This window comes from Dipodomys spectabilis, unplaced genomic scaffold (assembly GCF_019054845.1).
Source record: "Dipodomys spectabilis isolate Male_0828 unplaced genomic scaffold, ASM1905484v1 ptg000370l, whole genome shotgun sequence".
Lineage (NCBI taxonomy): Eukaryota > Metazoa > Chordata > Mammalia > Rodentia > Heteromyidae > Dipodomys > Dipodomys spectabilis.
The window spans coordinates 158,372-181,500 of NW_024871047.1; the positions used below are offsets into that span (position 1 = coordinate 158,372).

Sequence of the window (23,129 nt, forward strand, 5' to 3'; positions counted from 1 at the left end):
AACCAAATTCTTTAAAAAATTGTACAGTATTTAGACTGTGGAGGCATCTCGGTTTCATCACAAAATAGTCACTTTTCAAAATGAATATTTACACTTGCAATTAAAAGCAAAAGATTTGATACTTGCACGTACACAAACTGATGTAACAGAGGTAGGAAATTAAGAATTCCATTGGTTTGGAGAAGATGTTACATTTTGTAAACCACAGAATTGTTTCCATTGTTTTATATTGTGAAGTTGAAATTTACATGGATGAATATAAAAGAAATAGCTACTCTGGGACATATGTACATGACAACAACTCTTATGTAATTCAGCATGCATCTCACAGAATGACAATCGAATATACTGGTGAAAGTGTCTAGAAAATAATCGCAGCGAATTTCCTCCTCCACCTAAATCAGTAATGAAGATAACATACAAACACTGAAAATGTATGAGTACAGTCCTCCCTCCTGCCTTCCTTGCACCCCAAAGCAAAAGGACCACATATGACACACTACTCTAAAAGACAGTCTGTTCCCCATTTATTCTCAAGGTGAAGATCTACTTGCTCTCCACTGGCTCACACACGGTGAAGGGGAGTGTCTCTAGAACCAGACCCTGCACTCAAGATACAGTTTTGGGCTGGGAAGGTGGCTCAGTGGTAGAGTGCTTGTCTTGCAGGCATGAGGCTCTGGGTTCAATTCCTCAGTACCACATAAGCAGAAAAAGGTGCAAGTGGCACTGTGGCTCAAGTGGTAGAGCGCTAGCCTTGAACTGAAGAGCTGAGGGACAGTGCCCAGGCCCAGGGTTCAGGCCCCATGACCAACAAAATAAATCCTTTATCTTTTAACCATTTAAAACTGGATTTCTTTCTTTCTTTCTTTTTTTTTTGGGGGTCCGGTTGTGGGGCCTGAACTCTGGGCCTGGGCGCTGTCCCTCAGCTCTTCAGCTCAAGGCTAGTACTAGCTCTACCACTTGAGCCACAGCTCCACTTCCGGCTTTTTTTTTCTTTCTGCTTATGTGGTACTGAGGAATCGAACCCAGGGCCTCAGGCATGCAAGGCAAGCACTCTACCACTGAGCCACCTTCCCAGCCCAACAGCATCCTTTTCTAAGCACATGGATTCATAAGTCTGAAACTGTCCTCTCGGTGAAGGCAATGATTTTACATTTCCTTGATAGCTTTGGCGTACACCGAGGGCTCTGGACATTTTTATTTTCCAGAAAGTCTTCAACTTCATTAAGTCCTAGATCTTCTTGGTCTGAAAGTGAAAACTGAAGGTCTGTTTTCTGACAGTGTGATGAGGAGCACTTCTTTCTTGGGCATTCTTGCTGTTCTGCAATGGAGTCCATAAACTTGACAAACTGAAAGCAAAGTTCCTCAGTGTTGTGTACACTTAAGAACTGCACACACCTGCAGACTTCATCCACGTTGTTTTTACTCAAAATCAGTTTAGCCATGCAGGCAAACTGAATTAAGGGTTCAAATCCCTTTACTATCACCTCTTTGGGCAGCATGGTGCTCAGCTTGGCATTGATCTGGCCAACATTCCTGGTGTGGAAACGCTGCTGCATGCAACCAGTACAAGGAGGTGGACCCGGAAGTGCCTGCCCTCCAACACCATGGTGACATCACACAGTCCATCCTTCTTCCTATGCTCCTTAGAGGTTGAGCAGCAAGTTCGTGCTGTGCACCAAGGATTTGTAAGTGAACACTGTTCTCACTTGGGAAGTGCAGCTTGCTTGTCATCCACCCAGCTGATATGTGGTGTTTAGACCAGACTTGATGGCAGCCAGTCAGCTCCAGGTGGCTTGGACAGCGACCAGGTGACTCACTCCCTCTGCTTTGTCCCCACTGCTCTTCCTGCTGTCCAGTCTTTGTTTTGTTTTGTTTTTAAAGAAAAGTGGTTTTTTTGGGTTTTTTTTTTTTTTTTTTTGGTTGGTCGTGGGGCTTGAACTCTGGGCTTGGGCACTGTCCCTGTGCTCTTCAGCTCAAGGTGAGCACTCTACCACTTGAGCCACAGCACCACTGCCGGTTTTCTAGTGGTTTATTGGAAATAAGAGTCTCACAGACTTTCCTGCCCAGGCTGGCTTTGAACCGAGATCCTCAGATCTCAGCTTCCTGAGTAGCTAGGATTACAGGTGTGAGCCAGCAGTGCCCAGCTAAGAAAAGTTTTTTTTTAATGGAAAATAAAGCTGAAAAAATTCTAAAAAAACCCAAACTCCATAAAAAAATCCTAAAAAAAATGGTTTTATTTTCTTAAAAAAATATTGTATAAGCCAAGCACTGGTGGCTCACATCTGTAATCCTAGCTACTTAGGAGGCTGAGATCTGAGGATGGCTGATAGAAACCAGCCTGGGCAGAAAAGTCCATGAGACTCTTATCTCCAATAAACTATTCAAAAAAGCTGGAAGTGGTGCTGTGGCTCAAGTGGTAGAGCACTAGCCTTGAACACAAAGAGGCTCAGGGACAGTGTCCAGACCCTGAGTTCAAGCTCTAGGACAGACCCTCCCAAAATACTGTATAAGTCCCTACTACTCCCTGCCCTTTCCCCCAGCAGCCCTCCTTGTGCCCTTTCTCCTAAATACCCAGCCCTCACCCCTCCACTATTCATTGTTCTTGCTTTTGTACTCCCACTTCCCAATTATCTACCCAAAATGTTCACTCCAGTCTTTTCTTTTTCTTTCTTTCTTTTTTTTGCCAGTCCTGGGGCTTGAACTCAGGACTTGGGCATTGTCCCTAAGATTCTTTTGCTCAAAGCTAGACCATTCGAGCCACAGCACCCCTTCAGCCCTTTTCTGTTTATGTGGTATTGAGCAATCGAACCCAGGGCTTCATGCGTGCTAGGCAAGCACTGTACCACTAAGCCACATCCCCAGCCCCCACTATAGTGTTTTCTTACTTTGTTCTTTTCCCCTCAATTTTGGCGAGCTTTGTACTCACAGTCCCAACTTCCTCAGCATGCAAGAACTGTCTCCCTTTCCTTTTCTGGTATTCAACAATCATTTTCCCCTATCATGCCCTCTTCCGAAGATCTAAACAGGAGCAAGCAAGCTGTCTCCGGCCTAAGTCCTCTCCCAATTCCCATCCACCCATCCCCACCTCAACAAATGGCATAATCTCCCCCTAGGCAGCCTTAGCCAGGAAAAACAAAAACAAAAGAAACTTTCCAGGCTTTGCTTTTTCTTATTCTATAGGACCCTTTCCCCTCCCTCCACATATCCACGCACTTTTATAAGAAGAAATCTTTCTCGAGGACTCAATATTTTTTTAGTCTTGTTGTCCCATACTTTTCTTCTTCTCCAAGAGGCAGGGTCTTCTCACCAAAGAATCTTCCTCCCTTCTCCCTGAGGCTGTGTATATCTTCCCAGGATCCTCAGATGTCTCCCCCTCCCCCCCTCCCCCGGGGCGTTTCTACCAAGCTCAAGAGCCCTCTTTCAGCTTAAGGACCCCAGACTCCTTGCCCTGCTAGCATCCAATGAAGACATTGCTCTCCACATGCTGGCCTCCAGAAAATTCTCTGCTGTGGTCTTGCCATGCTGCTCCTTGAGGTGTCGCCTAATGGCAGGCTTGTGGGTCAAGTGCACATTGCAATAGGAGCAGGGAATGCACTGAGCTCCTGTGTGTAGGTTGACGTGGCCATGCAGTGTGGACTTCTGCATGAAACATTTGCTGCAGAGGCCACACGAGTGTGATTTGATGCCATGGTGCACGTTCATGTGGTGGCTGAGGTTGCTGCTGTGGTTTTATGGCTTGCTACCACGTGGGCACATGAAGATGAAATATTGTGCATGCACGTGGACCAACTCTTCCACATCTTGGAACACTTCTGGGCACTTGATGTTGTTTAAGGGGGTTTCCACTCAAAAAGACCCCTGGCAAGGGCCCTTGGCTGTCCCTTGCCCCTAGGCTGCTCCTGCCCTCTGAGCAGCCATGGCCACTGCTGCGGCTTCCATCAGGCCCAACCTCTAGGAATCAACAGCAGGCCTTCCCCTCCTGTGTCCCCCAACAGGTTGTAGCAAGGTTTCAGGACTCCTTGTGGTGGAGCTACAATGTTGAGGGCCACACTACTTTGGGCTAGCTCTCCACGATGGCTGGTTGCTCAGAGCCCCCAATACACAGACTGCCTCCTAGGCCTCCAGGAAGTTTGAGGTGTGCCTGCCACCTCAAGGGCAGACTCCACCTTCATGACTCTGATGTCAGATACCTCTTCCTCTTCCTTCTTTCCCCTCCTCCACGCAGATCTCAGATACCTCCTCCTCCTCCCCCTCCTCCCCCTCCTCCTCCTCCTCCCCCCTCCCCCCGCCCCCTTTCAGTTCTAGGTCCTTATCTAGTGGGAACTCTAGCTTCACAGACCGCAGGAGAGGAAGGGGTAGGGAAGGTGGGGGTAGGGCTTGCCGTCTGGCATTGGGGTCCTGCCTGGAGGGAGCAGTGACTTGATGGCACTGACACTGCTCACCACCCCATCCTCCTTGAGGCCTATTTTGGGTTCCATGAACTGGCTAAGGGTGTTCTACCATTTCTCCACCATGTGTTTCTTTTGCAGGTACGAGATAGCTGTTGGGCAGTTGACGATGTCTCTGACAGCAAATTCTGGGGCGCCCTTGCAGCAGGAGAGGAGCAGGTTGGCCATGACGAATGCACTGTGCATCAGGGAGAGCTGCAACTTGAACTAGGGGCTTAAGCAAGAATGGGTCCCTAAGGAAGGGCGAGCAGGCGGCCATGATGACCTGGTGGCCACGGAACTTGAGGCTTGTGGGCTACAATGGGTACGTCGCAGACTCGCTATTCGGTCCGGAATTGGTTCATGTTCCTCCAGGCAGCTGCAAGCGCAAGACTTCTACCCACCCCAGAGGCCTTTGTGGCGGGAATGCCGGGCAACCTGGGCAGGCTCCGCGGGCTGATTTTTTTTTTTAAGCTTCTTCTGCCTCCCCCCTCCCCCTCCCCCCTCCTCCCTCCCCCCCACCCCGCCTCACACGGGCAGGGCCTGGGCAGCGCGCAGGTGCGCAGAGCCCATAGAGCCTGTAGGTAGGTGTAAGGGGGGGGGGGGAGGGGCGAGAACTGCTAGCCTGCAGTTCATTCCAGGCTTTGCGCGCTCCGCGGCGTGCTCAGATCCTGAGTAGTGCGCAGGCGCAGGAGGATGCAAGGAGCAGGCGTGCTGGCACATGTCGGGTCGATTCCACGTGGGTAACTCCCCAGTCAGAGCACAAATGCAACCCCTTCCCCTACAATGCCATCTTGAGCCATTGCAGGGGTAGAGACGCTCATCCCCTCTCCCCAAAGCCATGTCACTGCAAAGGCCTGGGTGTGGGGTAGCATATGACCCTCTTCCCATTAAGCACAAATGACTCTTTTATAGTTATTTTATTTTATATTATTTTTTGTCCATTGTAGTGCTTGAATTTAGAACCTGGGTACTGTCTCTGAGCTCAAGGCTAGTGCTCTACCAGTTTGAGCCACAACTCCCACTTGTGTTTTTTTTTTTGTTTTGTTTTTACTCAAAGCCTTTTTATTTATCCAAAAGGTTCTTTCTTTGTTAGCAATTTAGAGACCTCTGGCATCCTAGGCCCACACAGCTTCCTGTTTTTATTTAGCTTTCTGATTCTGTGCTTGTGCCTTCAGCACTTTCATGACGATTTGCACGCTTGATCCTGTCCCAGACACATTTGGCACACATGGAACCACCATAGGCTCTGCTGACATTTTTTTTTTTTTTTTTTTTTTTTTAGACAATCGCATGAGGACTTTAGGTCTCACAGCACGAACCCCCCCCCCCCCCCCCCCCCAAGCCGGCCTGGACATACACCACATGCAGATTTTGGTGCTTTTCTGACCTTTTTGGTATAAAGGTAAACAATTCTATTGCCAGGGGTTCGGGAAAGCCTGGTTTTGTTAGAGGCTGTGTTGTAGGAAAGCCTACAGTATGTCAATCGCTGGATCGTTTTGATGGCCTCTAGACACTGTTCCCGGAAGAGCCACTTGTGGTTTTTGAGTAGTTAATCGGAGATGAGTCTCACAGGGACTTTTCTGCCCAGCTTGGTTTGAACTGTGATCTTTAGATCTCAGCCTCCTGAGTAGCTAGGATTACAGGTGTGAGCCTAGCCAGACTCTTATTTAATCGGACTTCATTGCCTCCCTCCTCCACCACCTCCCCCTCCCCTTTCTTCCCCTCCCCCTTCTCCTTTTTTTTTTTTTTTTTTGCCATTTCTGGGGCTTGAACTCAGGGTGTGAGCACTGTCCCTCAGCTTCTTTTGCTCAGTGCTAGCACTCACCACTTGAGCCACAGTGCCACTTCTGGCTTTCTCTGTTTATGTGGTACTGAGGAATCAAACCCAGGGCTTCATGCATGCTAGATAAAGGACTCTACCACCACATTCCCAGCCCCTCATTGCCTTCCTTCTTAAAACCAGGAGGCTCAGTTTACAAATCTGAGGGCTACTGTTGACTGCTGCCCTTCTTCTCAGTGAAAGGTACAAAGCAATAAGCATCATCCATCTTCCCCTCACCCCTTCAACACCCCTTTGCCTCTGGCTCAGGTTGCTCAAACTACAGATTCCCCTCTTATCCTTGTCCCCAGGTTTGAAACACATAGCCTCCTGCTTTCCTCTGGGATATAAAAGGGGGTAAAGAGGCAAAGAGAACCCTGTTGGGCCTCTCCTCTCTACACACTACACTGTCCCTTCTACCTCCATCAAAATGCTCAGAGATAGGCTGGGAAGTTGGCTCAGTGGTAGAGCGCTTGCCTTGCATGCTTGAGGCCCTGGGTTCGATTCCTCAGCACCACATAAGCAGAAAAAAGCCAGAAGTGGTGCTGTGGCTCAAATGGTAGAGTGCTAGCCTTGAGCTGAAATGCTGAGGGACAGCGCCCAGGCCCAGAGTTCAAGCCCCACAACTGGACCCAAAAAACAAAGCAAAAAAAAAGCTCAGAGATGTTGTGATGATAGACTGAGGATTATTCAACATGACCCAAGGCTGCCTCCTGCCTTTTGTTTCTTTTTTAAAATTTTTTTGCCGGTCCTAGAGCTTGAACTCAGAGTCTGGGTAATGTACCTGAGCTTTTTTTTGTTCAAGGCTAGCAGTGTACCACTTGCGCCACAGCACCACTTCCGACTTTTTCTGTTTATGTGGTAGTGAAGAATTAAACCCAGGGCTTCGTGCACGCTGGGCAAGCACTCTATCACTAAGCCACATTTCAGCCCCTGCCTTTTCTTTTGTAAAGAAGTTTTCATTTTGTTTTGTACTTGCCCTGTGGGGCTTCTCCTGCTTTGCCAGGGGAGACTTTCTTAATTTAACAGATGAGAATATTTCGAAACTCTGAAGAAATAAAAAAAAAAAAAACAAAACAGAAGTGGAGCTTTGGCTCAAGTGGTAGAGCGTTAACCTTGAGCAAAATAGCCCATAGTTTAAGCCCTAGGACCAGGAAAATAAATGAGTAATGGCATGGCTCAAGTGTTAGAACACATGCTAAGCAGTACTGTGGCCTTGAGTTCAATTCCCTATACAACCATAAAAGAATAACAACAACAGCAGCAAAAAGCAGTTTGACACTGGAAGACCAGCCACTTGCCTCCCTGTTTCTCGCCTCATGTGCATCCTAAGACTTATTCCAATAATCTGTTAAAATATAGTGAATTACTATTAAGTTTTGGGTATGTAGACTCATGCCACACTTGAGGATATAAAAAACAACAACAATAACAACACAAAAACCTGGTCAGGGGCTGGGAAGGTGGCTCAGTGGTAAAGTGCTTGCCTTTCATGCATGAGGCCCTGGGTTCGATTCCTCTGCACCACATAAGCAGAAAAAACCAGAAGTGGCACTGTGGGTCAAGTGGTAGAGCACTACCCTTAAGCTGAAGAGCTGAAGGACAGCACCCAGGCCCAGAGTACAGGCCCACAACCAACAAAAAATTAAAAAAATCCTGGTCAGAAACTGGCACTAAAGAGACATCCAGATGAAACCCTTGAGAATAAAGAAGCTGTAGAGAAAAAAATTCAGACAAGTAGCTGAGCCATATAAGATGTCAGCTGCTAAAAGTCAGGACATCTGTGAGAGAAGGCAAAGAAGGACCAAGGAGGAAGAGGAGGGGAAGGTTAGATTTTTAAAAAAAAGTGAGCTGGGAATGTAGCTTTGTGGTAGAGTGCTTGTCTAGCATGCATGAAGCCATGGGTTCAATTCTTCAGTACCACATAAACAGAAAAGACAGAAGTCATGCTGTAGCTCAAGTGATAAGAGTACTAGCAAAAGAAGTGCCCAAGCCCCAGGAAGAAGTTCAGGGACAGTTCAAACCCCAAGACTGGAAAAATAATTGTGCTGGGTGCCAGTGGCTGATGCCTATAATCCTAACTACTCAGGAGCCTGAGATCTGAGGATCAAGGTTCACAGCCACAAGCAACTGGCTCCATATGACTTTTATCTTCAGTTAGTACCAAAAAGCATGGAGCTGTGGCTCTAGCAGTAAAGTGATATGTGTAAGCCCCCTCCCAGAAAACCACATGGATCTACCCATGTACAGGAGAAACAGTTTGTCAGCCAGGGATGACAAGGCCACCTCTCCCACAAGAGAGGGAGAAAATGGTGCCTGTCCTTTGTTCAGGGTCAAATTTATATTCAAGTGGGCTAAGTGTGGAAGATGGGAAGTCCTCTTTGTTGGGCGCAGCTGAACGCTAAGGATGGCACATGACTGGGGCAGGGTTTTCTGATTATAACAGTTACTGTTAGGCAGCATTTCCTGATGCAGCTAGGAGCTGGGAGTAAAACACCATCTGGGAAGTGAAGTGGGAGGAATGGGCAGGGCTGAAAGTCAGTTGCAGTTAGACCTGTCCAGATCAACTGGTTTTGAGGGAGGGGTTGAGGACCTGAGATGGAGGGCATGCTAACAATACTTTTGAGCAAAAATGTGCAGGGACAGTGTCCCGGCCTTGAATTTAGGCCCCAGAATGCCCCTCCCAAGTTGGTAAACTGAATCCTTGTCATTGCTTTAACAAAATATAAAAAGAAAAAGAATCCCAAAGGGCCGGAGACATGGCTCAAATGGTAGAGCAAATGCCTAGCAAGCACAAGCCCCTAAGTTCAAAACCCAGGAAATGCAAAAACAGGAAGAAAAAAAAGCCCAAAAAAGTAAATCATAAAATTATTATTTTTTAAATGGATCAAAGCTGGGCACTAGTGGCTCACATCTGTAATTCTGGCTACTCAGGAGGCTGAGATCTGAGGACTACAGTTCAAAGCCAGCCCAGGTAGGAAAGCCCATGAAATTTATCCCCAATTAACCATCAGAAAACTGGAAGTGGCACTGTGGCTCAAAGTGGTAGAACACTATCCTTGAGCAAAAGAGTTGAGGGACAGTGGCCAGGCCTTGAATTAAAGCCCCATGACTGGGCTGGGAATGTGACTCAGTGGTAGAGCACTTGCCTTGCATGCTCGAGGCCCTGGGTTCGATTCCTCAGCACCACATAAGCAAAAAGAAAAAAAGCTGGAAGTGGCGCTGTGGCTCAAGTGGTAGAGCGCTAGCCTTGAGCTGAAGAACTGAGGGACAGTGCCCAGGCCCAGAGTTCAGGCCCCACGACCGGACCAAAAAAAAAAGCCCCATGACTACCACCACCAACAACAAAGAATCAAAGGGGGCTGGGAATGTCCTTAGTGGTAGAGTGCTTGCCTAGCATGCATGAAGCCCTGGGTTGTATTCCTCAATACCACATACACAGGAAAAAGCCAGAAGTGGTACCGTGGCTCAAGTGGTAAAGTGCTAGCCTTGAGAAAAAGAAGCTCAGAGACAGTGCCCAGGCCCTGTGTTCAAGCCCCAAGACTGGCAAAAAATAAAAAAAGAATCAAAGACTTAACCACAACAGATATATAAAACTCTCAAAAACATAGAAGAAAATCTTAATGACATTTGATCTGGCAGTAGTTTCTTGAATATGACAACAAAAGCACTGCAACAAAAGAACAAATAAAGATTTTCATTTTTATTTTGTTGGTCGTGGGGCCTGAATTCTGGGCCTGGGTGTTGTCCCTCAGCTCTTCAGCTCAAGGCTAGTGCTCTACCACTTGAACCACAGCTCCACTTCTGTTTTTTCTGCTTATGTGGTACTGAGGAATGGAACCCAGGGCCTCATGCATGCAAGGCAAGCACTGTACCACTGAGCCACCTTCCCAGCCCTTTAAAAAAAAAGATTTCTCTTTTTATTTTTTTATTTTTTGGGTCCGGTGGTGGAGCCTGAACTCTGGGCCTGGGCACTGTCCCTCAGCTCTTCAGCTCAAGGCTAGCGCTCTACCACTTGAGCCACAGCGCCACTTCCGGCTTTTTTTTTTCTTTTTGCTTATGTGGTGCTGAGGAATCGAACCCAGGGCCTCGAGTATGCAAGGCAAGCGCTCTACCACTGAGCCACCTTCCCAACCCCAGATTTCTCTTTTTAAATTTTATTTTCTTTTATTGTAAAAGTGATGTATAGAGGGGTTACAATTACATAAGTAAGGTAATGAGTACATTTCTTGTTTAACAGTGTTACCTCCCTATTTCCTCCCTTCTTCCCTCCCCCCCCCACTCCCCTCCCCTCCAAGTTGTAAAGTTCATTTCCAACACAGCGTCTTATGAGTATCGCTGTTGCATTGGTTCATCCTTTGTCCTTTGTCTCACCATTTTGTGATTTCAGTTCCCTTCCACAAATCAGATAAACATATGTACAAGACACATGGTACCAAAATCAAAAACAGTGACAACAGGGGATAGACCAAAGGGGGGAAAAATGAAAGAAAAAATAAATAATTTCTCATAGTACATTAAAAAAAAAAAACAAACCTCTTGTTTCTCTTGGAGTTCATATTGATTAGCCTCATTTTATAATGTCATATTGAAGTAAGGTGGTTGAGGCTAAATAACTTCTTGCAGCCATCCTAGTACCTAGGCTTGCTTCTTGCAGCCATCCTAGTACCTAGGCTTGGAGATGGGGGCTGTCAACCCAGCTCCAAGGCCTAGAGGTGAGATCCGTTGAAGTGCCAATGCCTGGGGCTCTGCTTTAAAATGCAGCAGTCATAGCCTAAGGAGAGCTTTGCAGATGGAGAATGCTCTGAATCTGCATTGATTAGCTCCCTAAATGGCTTGAATCACCAGCCTCTGAGTAGCCTCTAAGCATACCCTATATGGAAGGTTAAGGCCTATCTTCCCTAGATGGAAAAGTTCTGCTGGTACCTGAGTACATCCACTTAAAGTCTGGCATCTTGTCTTCACGGTAGGGGGAAGGTAATTTACCCCCCCCCCCACCCCCGCAGGTGATAAGCATTCCTGAATCCCTGGGGACAGCGACAGGCTAATAGGTTGCTGAACCTGTCAGTCCAGTGCCTGGGACTAGGAGTGTCTTGAGACCTTGCCCCCCTGCCCAGACCTTATTTAGTCATGGTACAGCATAGGCACCAAGATGCCATGCCACATGTGTCTCTGTGATCGTGTCCTGGCTCCTGGCTCATCTCTGGTCATCATTGCGACCCAATTCAACCTTCCATCAGAGGTGTTTTATTTCTTCCTTCCTCTCGGGCCTGTTTCCTGTGTTGCATGTATTTGGGGGCTGCAGGCCTTTGAACAACTCCAGCCCTTTGTTTTTAAATTTATAGACAGCAGGATATTGGTGGCTCAGAACTATAATCCTAGCTGCTTAGGAGGTTGAGATTGGAAAATCATGTTTTAAAACTAGGAAAGTCCATGATATTCTTTTTTTTTTTTTTTTTTGTCAGTCGTGGGGCCTGAACTCTTGGCCAGGGTACCAAGCATGCCAGGCAAGCACTCTACCACTGAGCCACCTTACCAGCCCCCATGAGATTCTTTTCTTAAGCCATGAGCTTAAAAAAGGGCTGAGTGCTAAATTTGCCAAATAAAAGCTTGCTGAATAAATTAATCAGATGAATGAAAGGATGCAAGTAGCAATTTCTTGAGGGCATAAATTCTATTGTCGTGACCCTTGGTTGCAGTCCTGGCCTGGATGGATCTGAGGCTACTTACAAGTAGAGCTCAGAGCAGGGCACAAATGTGCTTCATTGGCTGCAAAGTATATTCTTTTTGAAGCATAAACTTTTTTTCTTCCATTCTTGGGGCTTGAACTCAGGACCTGAGCACTGTCCCTGAGCTTCTTTTTTGGGGGGGGGTCCGGTTGTGGGGCCTGAACTCTGGGCCCCTGAGCTACTTTTTGCTCAATGCTAGCACTCTACCACTTGAGCTGCAACATCACTTCTGCCTTTTTCTATTTGTGGAATCAAAACCAGGACTTCATGCATGCTAGGCAAGCACTCTACCAATAAGCCATATTCCCAGGCATAAGCTTCTATATGGAGGTTTGTTGTCATCACTCCAATGTAGCCAGAGCCAGCAGTGACTGACAAAAAAGAACAGAAATTGGTCAAATTGAAGGTGAAAACATCAGAAAAAGATCAATGAAAATAAACGTTAGTTCCTTGAAAAGATCAACAGATTAAAATAAGAGAATGCTTAAATTATGAATATCAGCAATGAAACAGAGGCTATCACTATAAAAAAGAAATGATACAAAACTAACAAAGGTGTTGGCAATGAAAGGCCATTGCGAAGCATGCATAAGACCCTAGTTTTTTGTTTTTTGCTTTTGCTTTTGGTCGGTAGTGGGGCCTGAACTCTGGGCCTGGGCACTATCCCCCAGCTTTTCAGCTCAAGGATAGTGCTCTACCACTTGAGCCACAGCACCACTTCCAGATTTTTCTGCTTATGTGGTGCTGAGGAATCGAGCCCAGGGCCTCATGCAAACAATCTACCACTGAGCTACCTTCCCAGCCCCAAGACCCTAGTTTTGATCTTCAGCAAACACACATACATACATGAAGTGTCAGGAACAATGGAATAGGGTAAGTTTGAAGCCAAGCATAGGTGGAAAACACCTGTAATCTTAGCTACTCAGGAGGCTGAGATCTCAGGATGGAAGTTTGAAGCCAGCTCAAGTAGAAAAGTCCCTGAGATTCTTATCTCCAATAAGCCACTGAAAAGCTGGAAATAGAGTTCTGGCTCAAGTGGTTAAACACCATCCTTTTTTTTTTTTTTTGCCTGTCATAGGGCCTGAACTCTGGGCCTGGGTGCTGTCCCTCAGCTCTTCAGCTCAAGGCTAGCGCTCTACCACTTGAGCCACAGCGCCACTTCTGGCTTTTTTCTTTTTGCTTATGTGGTGCTGAGGAATCGAACCCAGGGCCTCATGCATGCAAGGCAAGCATTCTACCACTGAGCCACCTTCCCAGCCCCTAAAACACCATCCTTGAGGGGAAATTCAGTGACAGGGTCCAGCTGTTGAGTTCAAGCCCCAATACCAGAACACACACACACAAAATATGGTGGATTATCATGAAGTTCTAAGCATTCAGAGACATATCCCACACTCAGATATCAAAAAGGCAGGTTGGAAACTTGCACTAAAGAGGCATCTAGATGACACCCTTGAGAATAAAGAAGCTTCAGAGAGAAAAGTAGCTGACAGGTAGCTGAGGCATATAAGATGTTGTCAGCTGCTACAAATTGTGACATCTATAAGAGATATATATGGCATGAAAGGACCAAATGGAGGAGGAAAGGGAGCTTAGGTTTGAAAAAGAGTGCCAGTCGGGTGCCGGTGGCTCACACCTGTAATCCTAGCTACTTAGGTGGCTGAGATCTGAGGATCACAGTTCAAAGCCAGCTCGGGCAGGAAAGTCCATGAGACTCATCTCAAATTAACCACCAGAAAACCAGAAGGGCACTGTGGCTCAAGTGGTAGAGTGCTCACCTTGAGTTGAAGAGCTGAGGGTCAGCGTCCAGGTCCAGAGTTCAAGCACCAAGACTGACTAAAAAAAAAGTGCCAGACACTAGTGGCTCATACCTGATATCATAGCTACATCAGAGGCTGAGATCAAAGTCCATGAAACTCTTATCTCCCAACTAACTACCAAAAGCTGAAAGTGGATGTGTAGCTCAAGTGGTAGAACACTAGCCTTGTGCACAAAAGTTGAGAGACACGGCTCAGACCCTGAGTTCATGCCCCAGGACACACATGCACACACACACACACACACACACACACGTACACATGCACAGAGTTGGTAAATTGAGTCTTTGTCATTGCAGTAAAAAAGGCAACAGGAAAAAAAACCCTTAAAAGTCTGGGCATTGGTGGCCCACCCCTATAATTGTAGTTACTCAGGAGGCTGAGATCTGAGGATTGTGGTTCGAAGCCAGCCAGGTCAGGAAAGTCTGTGAGAACTTTTATCTCCAATTAACCATCAGAAAACTGGAAGTGGTGCTGTGGCTCAAAGTGGTAGAGTGCTCACCTTGAGCTGAAGAGCTCAGGGACAGTGCTCAGGCCCAGATTTCAAGCCCCATGACCGACAAAAAAACTCTCAAAGGACTGGAGACATGGCTTAGCTGTGAAAGCACCTGCTAACAAGCCCAAGCGCCCAAGTTCAAAACCTCAGGATTGCTAAAACAAGAAAACAGAACAAAAAAGTAAACCATAAATTACTAAAACAAAAACGGATCAAAGACTTAACTGCAATAACTATACAAAACCCTCAAATGGAAGCATAGCCAGAAATAGAGTTGTGGCTCAATGGGTAGGCAGAGATCTGAGGATTACAGTTCAAAGCCAGCCTAGTCTGGAAAGTCCTTGAGATTCTTCAATTAACCACCAGAAAACTGAAAGTGGCCTATGGCTCAAAAGAGCTCAGGGAGAGGGTCCAGGCCCCGAAGAAGTCAAGCCTCACCACTGGAAAAAAAAGAAAAAAGAAGCGAAGGGCTGCTCCCAGTGCCAGGGCTTCTCCTGTGCAACATCATGGCTCTGGGTCAGCCATGGCAGGGCGAATCCCAGGGCCCAGGGCCCAGGGCAGGCTGCGGTGTGGGGCCATGATCCGGCCTGTGTGCACCGTGACCCCTGGCCCCTCAGTGTGGAGGTTCCGGTGGCGAGGCGGAGGTCCGGGCGGGGCCCACTGCGCCCTGTGGGTGTTAATGGACATGCATGCTCAGAGTGCTGGCTGACATTGAGGGCAATGACCACCTGCGGCCCAGGCTGACCTAGACAGGCATCAGCATCTGGGAGTCAAAGGATTTTTTCTTTGAACTGGAGCCTCTGCCAGGAGCCGTGGAGGCTGTGAAGCAGATGGCCAACCTTCAAAAAACAAGCGTCTTCATCTGCACAAGCCCCATCAAGATGTTCAAGGACTGACCCTAGGCGAAGTAAGACTGGATGGAGAAGCACTTAGGCTACGACTTTCTGGAGCAAATAGTGCTCATCAGAGACAGGATTAGGTAGTCTCTGCGGACCTTCCTATCAATGACAGGCGCCTCAATGGGGCACAGTCCACCTGGGAGCATATCCTCTTCACAGCCTGCCACAAGCAGCACCTGTAGCTGCAGATCCTGTGCAGTAGGAGGCACTTATGGGCAGACAACTGGAAGGCCATCCTGGATAGCAAGCAGCTCCTCTGAGCCTCCTCTCCTCTGGCCTTCACCTTAGGGATTCCAGCTGGGGCCTGTGAGATCGGTTGGTTATTGCGCTGGACTGGGGGCTCCATCACAACCAGGTCAAGGTGACTTCCTGCTTCATGACCTTCTCCCCCCCAGCCCTGCCAGGTCTTTAAAACTTTTTTTTTTTTTACTGGGGCTGGGAAGGTGGTTCAGTGGTAGAGTGCTGCATGCATGAGGCCCTGGGTTCGATTCCTCAGCACCATATGAGCACAAAAAGCCGGAAGTGGCGCTGTGGCTTAAGTGGTAGAGCACTAGCCTTGAGCTGAAGAGCTGAGGGACAGCGCCCAGGCCCAGAGTTCAGGCCCCACGACCGACCAAAAAAAAAATAAATTAATTTGTTGTTCTTATAAGGGTGATGTATAGAAGGGTTACATTTATGTGAGTCAGATCATAAGTATACTTCCTTTCTTACAGTGGCATTTGTCCCTCATTCTCTCTCAGTCCCTCCCATCTTCACCTACAAGTTGTATAGTTCACTTTCATCAATGTCCAGTGAGCTCCACTGCTGCGCTTGTTTACTTTTTCTCTCCAGTTCTGTACCCCCACCTTCCCAAAGATTTATACGTGAATACACTATAAGGTAGAGAACACAGAATTGAATCACCAAACACCAAAAACTAAAAAAAAAAAGAAAGAAAAACGTCTTTTGTTTTCATATTTTGTAGTTCCTTTCAGTATGCATATTATTTTATATAAATGCAAAGATGCACTTAGGCATTGAGCCTTAGTGTTACTCCTAAGAGTATCCTCTTTTTGTGTCACTGTATGTGGGTATCTAGAATCCTGTATAATTTGTCATCTCCCAGGGCATTTTACATATAACTTCCGCATATCAGAAAGAACATGTGCTGTTTGTCTCTCTGATCTTTCTGCTAGGTCTTAACCTGCTCTCAGGGCAGGGCTGGGTACTGGGGACATTGGGATAAAGGCAGGTGCTCCCAGATAGTTCTGATGACCTCAGCCAGTGGCCCCTAGCTGCAAAAGACTCTGGAGGATTAAGGCCACTGTTCAAGTGTACTCTCAGGGAGATTCCCTGAGCTGTTGCAGCGCCCTGCCCTACAGCCTGCAGCCCATTAGCAAGGAGGGCCAGGAACACGATGTGGGACATGAGGTATCTCCAAGAGTGAAGGAGCCCTCACTATCTCCATTATGGCACCTGGCCTGCCTGCCACCCCATCTGCTCTCCCCGCCTGGTCTATCATGCACTCAGCACACTCAGCAGCTTCCAGTGGTGCCCGTGCTCTGTGCTGGGGGATGATGCTGGCCCTGCCTGTGGAGCAGAGCCTCTCTCTTCTTGTCTCCAGACCCCATGCAGGGCCAGCAAGAGTCATCAAACACACAGTGTTTGATGAATGCATGAAAAATAAATTCTGTTCACATATAAAAGGAAAAAAGAGGCAAAGGGGTTTCAGCAGCAACCTGTTGTGCTTGCTAGCCTACTGTTTTCCTTAATACTTTCTTTAAAAGCTTCTTTTGGGGCTGGGAATGTGGATTAATGGTAGAGCGCGTGCTTAACATGCATAAAGCCCTTGATTTGATTCTTTAGTACCACAGAAACAGAAAAAACCAGAAGTGTTGTTATGGCTCAAGTGGTAGAGTGCTAGCCTTGAGCAAAAGAAGCTCTAGGCCTTGAGTTCAAGCCCCAGGACTAGAAAAAAAAGTTTTATTTTATTTTATTTTTGTCTTGGAGCCTGAACTCTGCGCCTGGGCACTATCCTTCAGCTCTTCAGCTCAAAGCTACCACTCTACCACTTGAACCACAGTACCACTTCTGGTTTTTTGGTGGTGTATTGGGCTGGCTTTGAACCGTGATCCTCGGATCTCACCTCTTGAGTAGCTAGGATTATAGGCGTGAGCCACTGACACCCAGCTAAAAAGAGCTTTTCACATTCCCTACTTACTTGGTTTGATAAATTCTTTCATTAACTTGTGGCTTTTGGTGGACTGCATTGGGATTTATTTCCTACATCATTAAGCAGAGAGGGTGAAGCCTCCATCTCTCCTCTCCATTATAAGCTTCCACTTTCTTTTCTTTTCTTTTTATTCAGTCTTTTAAGTTTATTTTTTTTTTAATTTTCAAACAGTTGTACAAGGGGCTTACAATTTCACATATCAATTTATTTATACAGTGCATCCTGATCAGAGTCACTCCTTCCATCTTTCTCTCTCCCCTCTCCCTTCCTCCTTCCTTCACCAGTCACATCGTTTCCCTGCCAGTTCAGCCTTTTTTCATCTGCATTTGTTAGCATAGGACCAAGCTCCCACTTTCAAATTAATTACAACATGTGCTGTGATGTAGTGGACTCTACCTCTGTCTTTGTAATTCTTTTTTTTTTTTTTTTTGGGTCCGGTAGTGGGGCCTGAACTCTGGGTCTGGGCGCTGTCCCTCAGCTCTTCAGCTCAAGGCTAGCACTCTACCACTTGAGCCACAGCACCACTTCCGGCTTTTTTCTTATGTGGTGCTGAAGAATCGAACCCAGGGCCTCGAGCATGCAAAGCAAGTGCTCTACCACTGAGCCACCTTCCCAGCCCCTGTCTTTGTAATTCTATCTTCAAATTCCCTTATGGACTCCACAAACAGCATTGTTTCTGCTCTTTGGAAGGATGATTTCTGCCCTGTGGAAGCAATTTTGGAGCCAGTGTTTCGTCTGTCTCTAGAGCCTTTACAGTTGGGTTCATAGAGGAAAAAGTACAACTTCTACCCTCTTACAACTGCTGAAAGATAATAAAACTATTCAAAAAAGGGAGAAAAGTACAACTTCTAACAATAACAACCCGAGCTGCATTTTGAGATGCCACATTACCTATAGAACAGTCAAAATTAGTTCATTTAAAAATGAACTGCAGGCCTGGCGCTGGTGGCTCACGCCTGTAATCCTAGCTACTCAGGAGGCTGACATATGAAGATCACGGCTCAAAGCCAGCCCTGGCAGGAAAGTCCCAGAGACTAATCTCCAATAAACCACCAGAAAACCGGAAGTGGCGCTGTGGCTCAACTGGTAGAGCTCCCGCCTTGAGCTGAAGAGCTGAGTGATAGTGCCCAGGCCCAGAGTTCAAGCCCCACAACTGACCAAAAAAAAATTGAGTTGCAGGGCTGGGAAGGTGGCTCTTGGTAAATTGCTTACCTTGCATGCATGAGGCCCTGGGTTCGATTCCTCCGCACCACATAAGTAGAAAAAGCCAGAAGTGGCACTTTGGCTCAACTGGTAGAGTGCTAGCCTTGAGCTGAAGAGCTGAGCCCCGGTCCAGAGTTCAGGCCCCATGACCGACAGAAAAAAAGAAAAAAAAAAAAAAAAAGAATTGCAGCCAACACCAATGGCTGGCCCTGTAATCTTAGCTACCCAGGAGGCTGAGATCTTGGGATTGTGGTTCAATATGAGCCTAGGCAGATAAATCCATAGATACTTATCTCTGATCAATAAGCATATAACTGGAAGAGGAAGTGTGGCTCAAGTGGTAGAGCCTCAGCCTTGAGTGGAAAAAGCCAAGCAAGAGCATGAGGCCTGATGTGCACCTACCATTCCTAGTCAGAAACACCCAGTTGCTGCTTTTTCCACTTCTTTTTAATTTTCTTTTGTCTTCTTTTTGCTTCTGAGAACCACATACCCACAGAACCAGCAGAGGGAAACAAAACCCAGGTCCTGATCTGAAGGCTTAGAGGACAAGGGCAGAATTAGTAATGTAGATGGTAGCTGCCACTCTCTGAAGGTTCCAAAGAAGCAGTAAGCCAGACCTTCCATCTGGCTACAGAAGCCACTTTCCTCCTCAGAAAGAATCCAGAAAATGAGGTGGTGCCAATATCTACCATGGACCCCTACTACTCAGGATGCTGGGATCTGAGGATCCTGGTTCAAAGCCAGCCTGGGCAGGACAATCTATGAGACTACAATTAACCACCAGAAAACCAAAAGTGGTACTGTGGCTTAAAGTGGCAGAGCTCTAACTTTGAGTGAAACAGCTCAGGAAGAGTGTCCAGGCCCCGAGTTCAAGCCCCATGACTGACAAAAAAAAAAAAAAAAAGATGAGGAAGAAGCATTAAAAACTAAAAGCAGGGCTGGGAAGGTGGCTCAGTGGTAGAGTGCTTGCCTTGCATGCATGAGGCCCTGGGTTCGATTCCTCAGCACCACATAAGCAAAAAGAAAAAAAGCCGGAAGTGGTGCTGTGGCTCAAGTGGTAGAGCGCTAGCCTTGAGCTGAAGAGCTGAAGGGCAGTGCCTAGGCCCAGAATTCAGGCCCCACGACCAGAACCCCCCCCCCCCCAAAAAAAAAAACAACAAAAAAACAAAAACAAAAACAAACCCTAAAGGCATTGAGAAACTATTTTACAAAATAATAGCAGAAAACTTCCCCAACCTCAAGAAAAAGAGTCTCATCCATCTGAAAGATGCATACAGAACTCCAAGCAGACAGAACCGGAGAAGAAACACGTGTGAACACATTGTTGTAAAACCTCTGGACTTACAAAATAAAGAATTAATTTTAAAAGTAGCAAAATCAGAGGAGATTTTTTTTTTTTTATATAATGGAAAGAAGATTAGAGTAACTGCAGATTTCGCAATACAAACCCTAAATACAAGTTGAGGCTGGAAGGATATAATTCAAGCTCTGAATGACCACTGTCAATCTAAACTAGTGTACCTAGCAAGGCTATCACTCAAAAACAGATGGAGAAACAAAAAACTTCTATGATAAAAACTAAAGGAATTTATGACCACTAAACTAGCACTACAAAAAATACCAAAGGGAAGAATAGCCTCAGTAGAAGACAAAATCAGCAATACATCAATGAATAAATACTACTAGAGCATTAGTTTAGTAAAACAAGAAGTGGAAAGAAGTTGTTTTCAAAATCCCTGCAAGAATTTTTTCTTTGTTTTGTTGGTATTGAGGCTTGGATTCAGAGGATATACTCTCACCAAAAGTAACAAAATGGAAAGAAACATGACATATTTCTTGATAGTTATGTTAAACATCAATGGACTCTCCTATGATCCAGCCATTCCGTTCTTGGGAATCAACCCAGGACATTAAAATTCACTATGCAGTGTAGATACTTAAATCTGTGTTCACTGTAGCACTACTTGCTATTGCCAAGGTATGGGAACAGCATAGATGCTATGGATCTAAACATGTGGTACATATACAGAATGTATTTTACTTATCTGTTAGAAAGAGTAGTATTATGTCATGTGCAGGGAACTGGATGGACCTAGAAAAATTACATTAAGTGAAGTAAGTCAGACTCAGATAAATGGCACACATGCATAACATATATAGAACTCTATGATATACATACAAACTGAATAAATGTTGATATACTTAGGGAGAAGTTCAATGGTATTACTCCTCTGACAACTAATGGACTATTTATTAAAATGAATACTAGGAAGTGGAAACATGTCTTTTTTTGGGGGGAAGCAATGGTGAGGACATACAAATGGAGGGAGGAGGGGTGAGCAACTGCAGTCATTATAGCCTATGTACATTATGTAAAAATTGAGGATAGGGATGGGAGCAGGAAAATGGACAAGAGAAATGGAAAGGATTGATCAAGTTGCAATGTACTCATAACCTGACTTATGGAATTGCAACCTCTCAGCACAACTAAATAATATATATATATATATATATATATATATATATATATATATATATATATATATATATATTTAACAAAAAGAGCAGGATGACCGGGCACCAGTGGCTTATGCCTGTAATCCTAACTACTCAGGAGGCTGAGATCTGAGGATCACAGTTCAAAGCCAGCTTGGGCAAGAAAGTCTGTGAGACTCTTATCTCCAATAAACCACTAGAAAACCAGAAGTGGCGCTGTAGCTCTAGCTACAGAGCGCTTGCCTTGAGCTGAAGAGCACAGGGACAGCGCCCAAGCCCAGAGTTCAAGCCCCACGACCAACCAAAAAAAAAAAAAAGAGCAGGATGTTCTCACTTCAAGATTTAGTATGCACACAAAATGGCACAGCAGAAACAAAACACCAGTACTTCAGTGTGAGGAGTTACTCAGCAGTTCAGGGCTGGGAGGAGAAAATAGAAATAAAGCATTTGAAATCTTTATTTGCATGTGAAATTCCAATCAGAATATGAGAAAGAAACAACCATTGACAAGGCATATGAAAAAGGAGATAGCCAGTCAGTGAAAATGGGAGGCTAAAAAACAAAAGGGACTATTGCTGCCCTCATATTGGCCCAGGAGCAACAACAGTCCATTGTGTTTATTGACCTTCCAATATCAGTGCTATGTAGCTATTCCTACTTAAAAAAAAATAGGCAAAGGGCTAGGAGCTGGTGGCTCACATCTATTATCCTAGCTATTCAGGAGGCTGAGATCTAAGGACCACAGTTGGAATCCAGTCTGGGCAGGAAAGTTTATAAAACTTTTTTTTTTTTGGTCAGTTGTGGGGCTTGAATGCCGCGGACCGGCTCTGTCGGGATGACGGAGGACACCTAGTGGAGGTAACTGGAATAGGTGGGGAGATGGCAAACAGACAACTCACACACAAGAGGAGTGAATGCTGAATGCAGAGAATAATAAGCTTTTATAGCAAAAGTCTCCATGAGAAAGGGCAAAAGGTTACACAATCTTGCTGCAAGGCTTCGTTCTTGGGTGGTCATCAGCTGGTCGCCTGATCTTGATTTTTGGATGACAAGCTATGACCATAGGCACTTGTTTTCGGCTTTACCTCTATTTTTAAGAAATACAATGGGTTTCGATGTTTATCACCTATTAACCATTAACCAGAGCATATGGGCAAGGTGCATGAACAGAAAGTCATGAACTCTAGTACTTCATAGTTACTTTTGTTTAGTTTTGCACTTTATGCGTTTCAAATCTTTTCTAAGCAATTGTGTTTCTTTGTTATTCTTTAGAGGGTCCCCAATTTGTGGCCCAAATCATGATATTCAGTATACTTAGTTAAATCTGGCCATATATCAAATTTAAGCTCATAGTGTCTTTTCTGTAACCCTTTCACATAATCGTTTACTCTTCTCCATAGAGGCCTTAACTGTCCCATAAGATCTTTCTTGTTCCGTCTTTGATAGTAAGCACCAAGGAGGCCTAGATCTAGCAAGTCTCTCAGTAAATGAAAGAAAGTAATAGGAAATTCTTTCTCCTAAGTAGTTTACCCAACGGTTGCCATCCTTATCATACACACCTGTAAAAGGCTATGGATCTGGGGGAAGTCTCTGGGGTCCTCTAGGTAATGGAGGATCCCACCATCTTCCTCTGATAAGCTATTGCCACTTTCCATCTACCAACTTTTTAAGAATCTTATTTAGCTTTTGGTCTAAATATCCCTCTACATCTTTCTTATCTACAGGATATCTATATGAGGCTATTGTATATGCTTCAGGATTAAAAGAAAGTCTCCAGTAGCCTTACACTCTTTTTGCTCTAGCCGTGCCTACAGCTTCTTGTAAATTTCTTACAAACAATTTCTTCTGCTGAAGTGACGTCATGAAACCCCCAATACTTTTATATTTACTTATGACTTGTTTAATAACCTCCATAAGAGGGGCTTTCAGGGTAGCACTTAACTCTGGTGAGTTAGTCATATTCTCAGGACACTCATCAGATGTTGGAGTCGTCAACACTTCCAAGAAAGAGCCTTGAATAAGGGA

The 23,129-nt window shown here is 45.7% G+C and overlaps 2 pseudogenes; both read right to left on the reverse strand.

Moving 5' to 3' along the window:
* Window positions 1-3,423: 3,423 nt before the first annotated feature.
* LOC122096381 lies at window positions 3,424-5,153 on the reverse strand (annotated as a pseudogene).
* Window positions 5,154-5,528: 375 nt separating this feature from the next.
* LOC122096382 overlaps window positions 5,529-23,129 on the reverse strand; it is a 43,885-nt pseudogene continuing 26,284 nt past the window's right edge.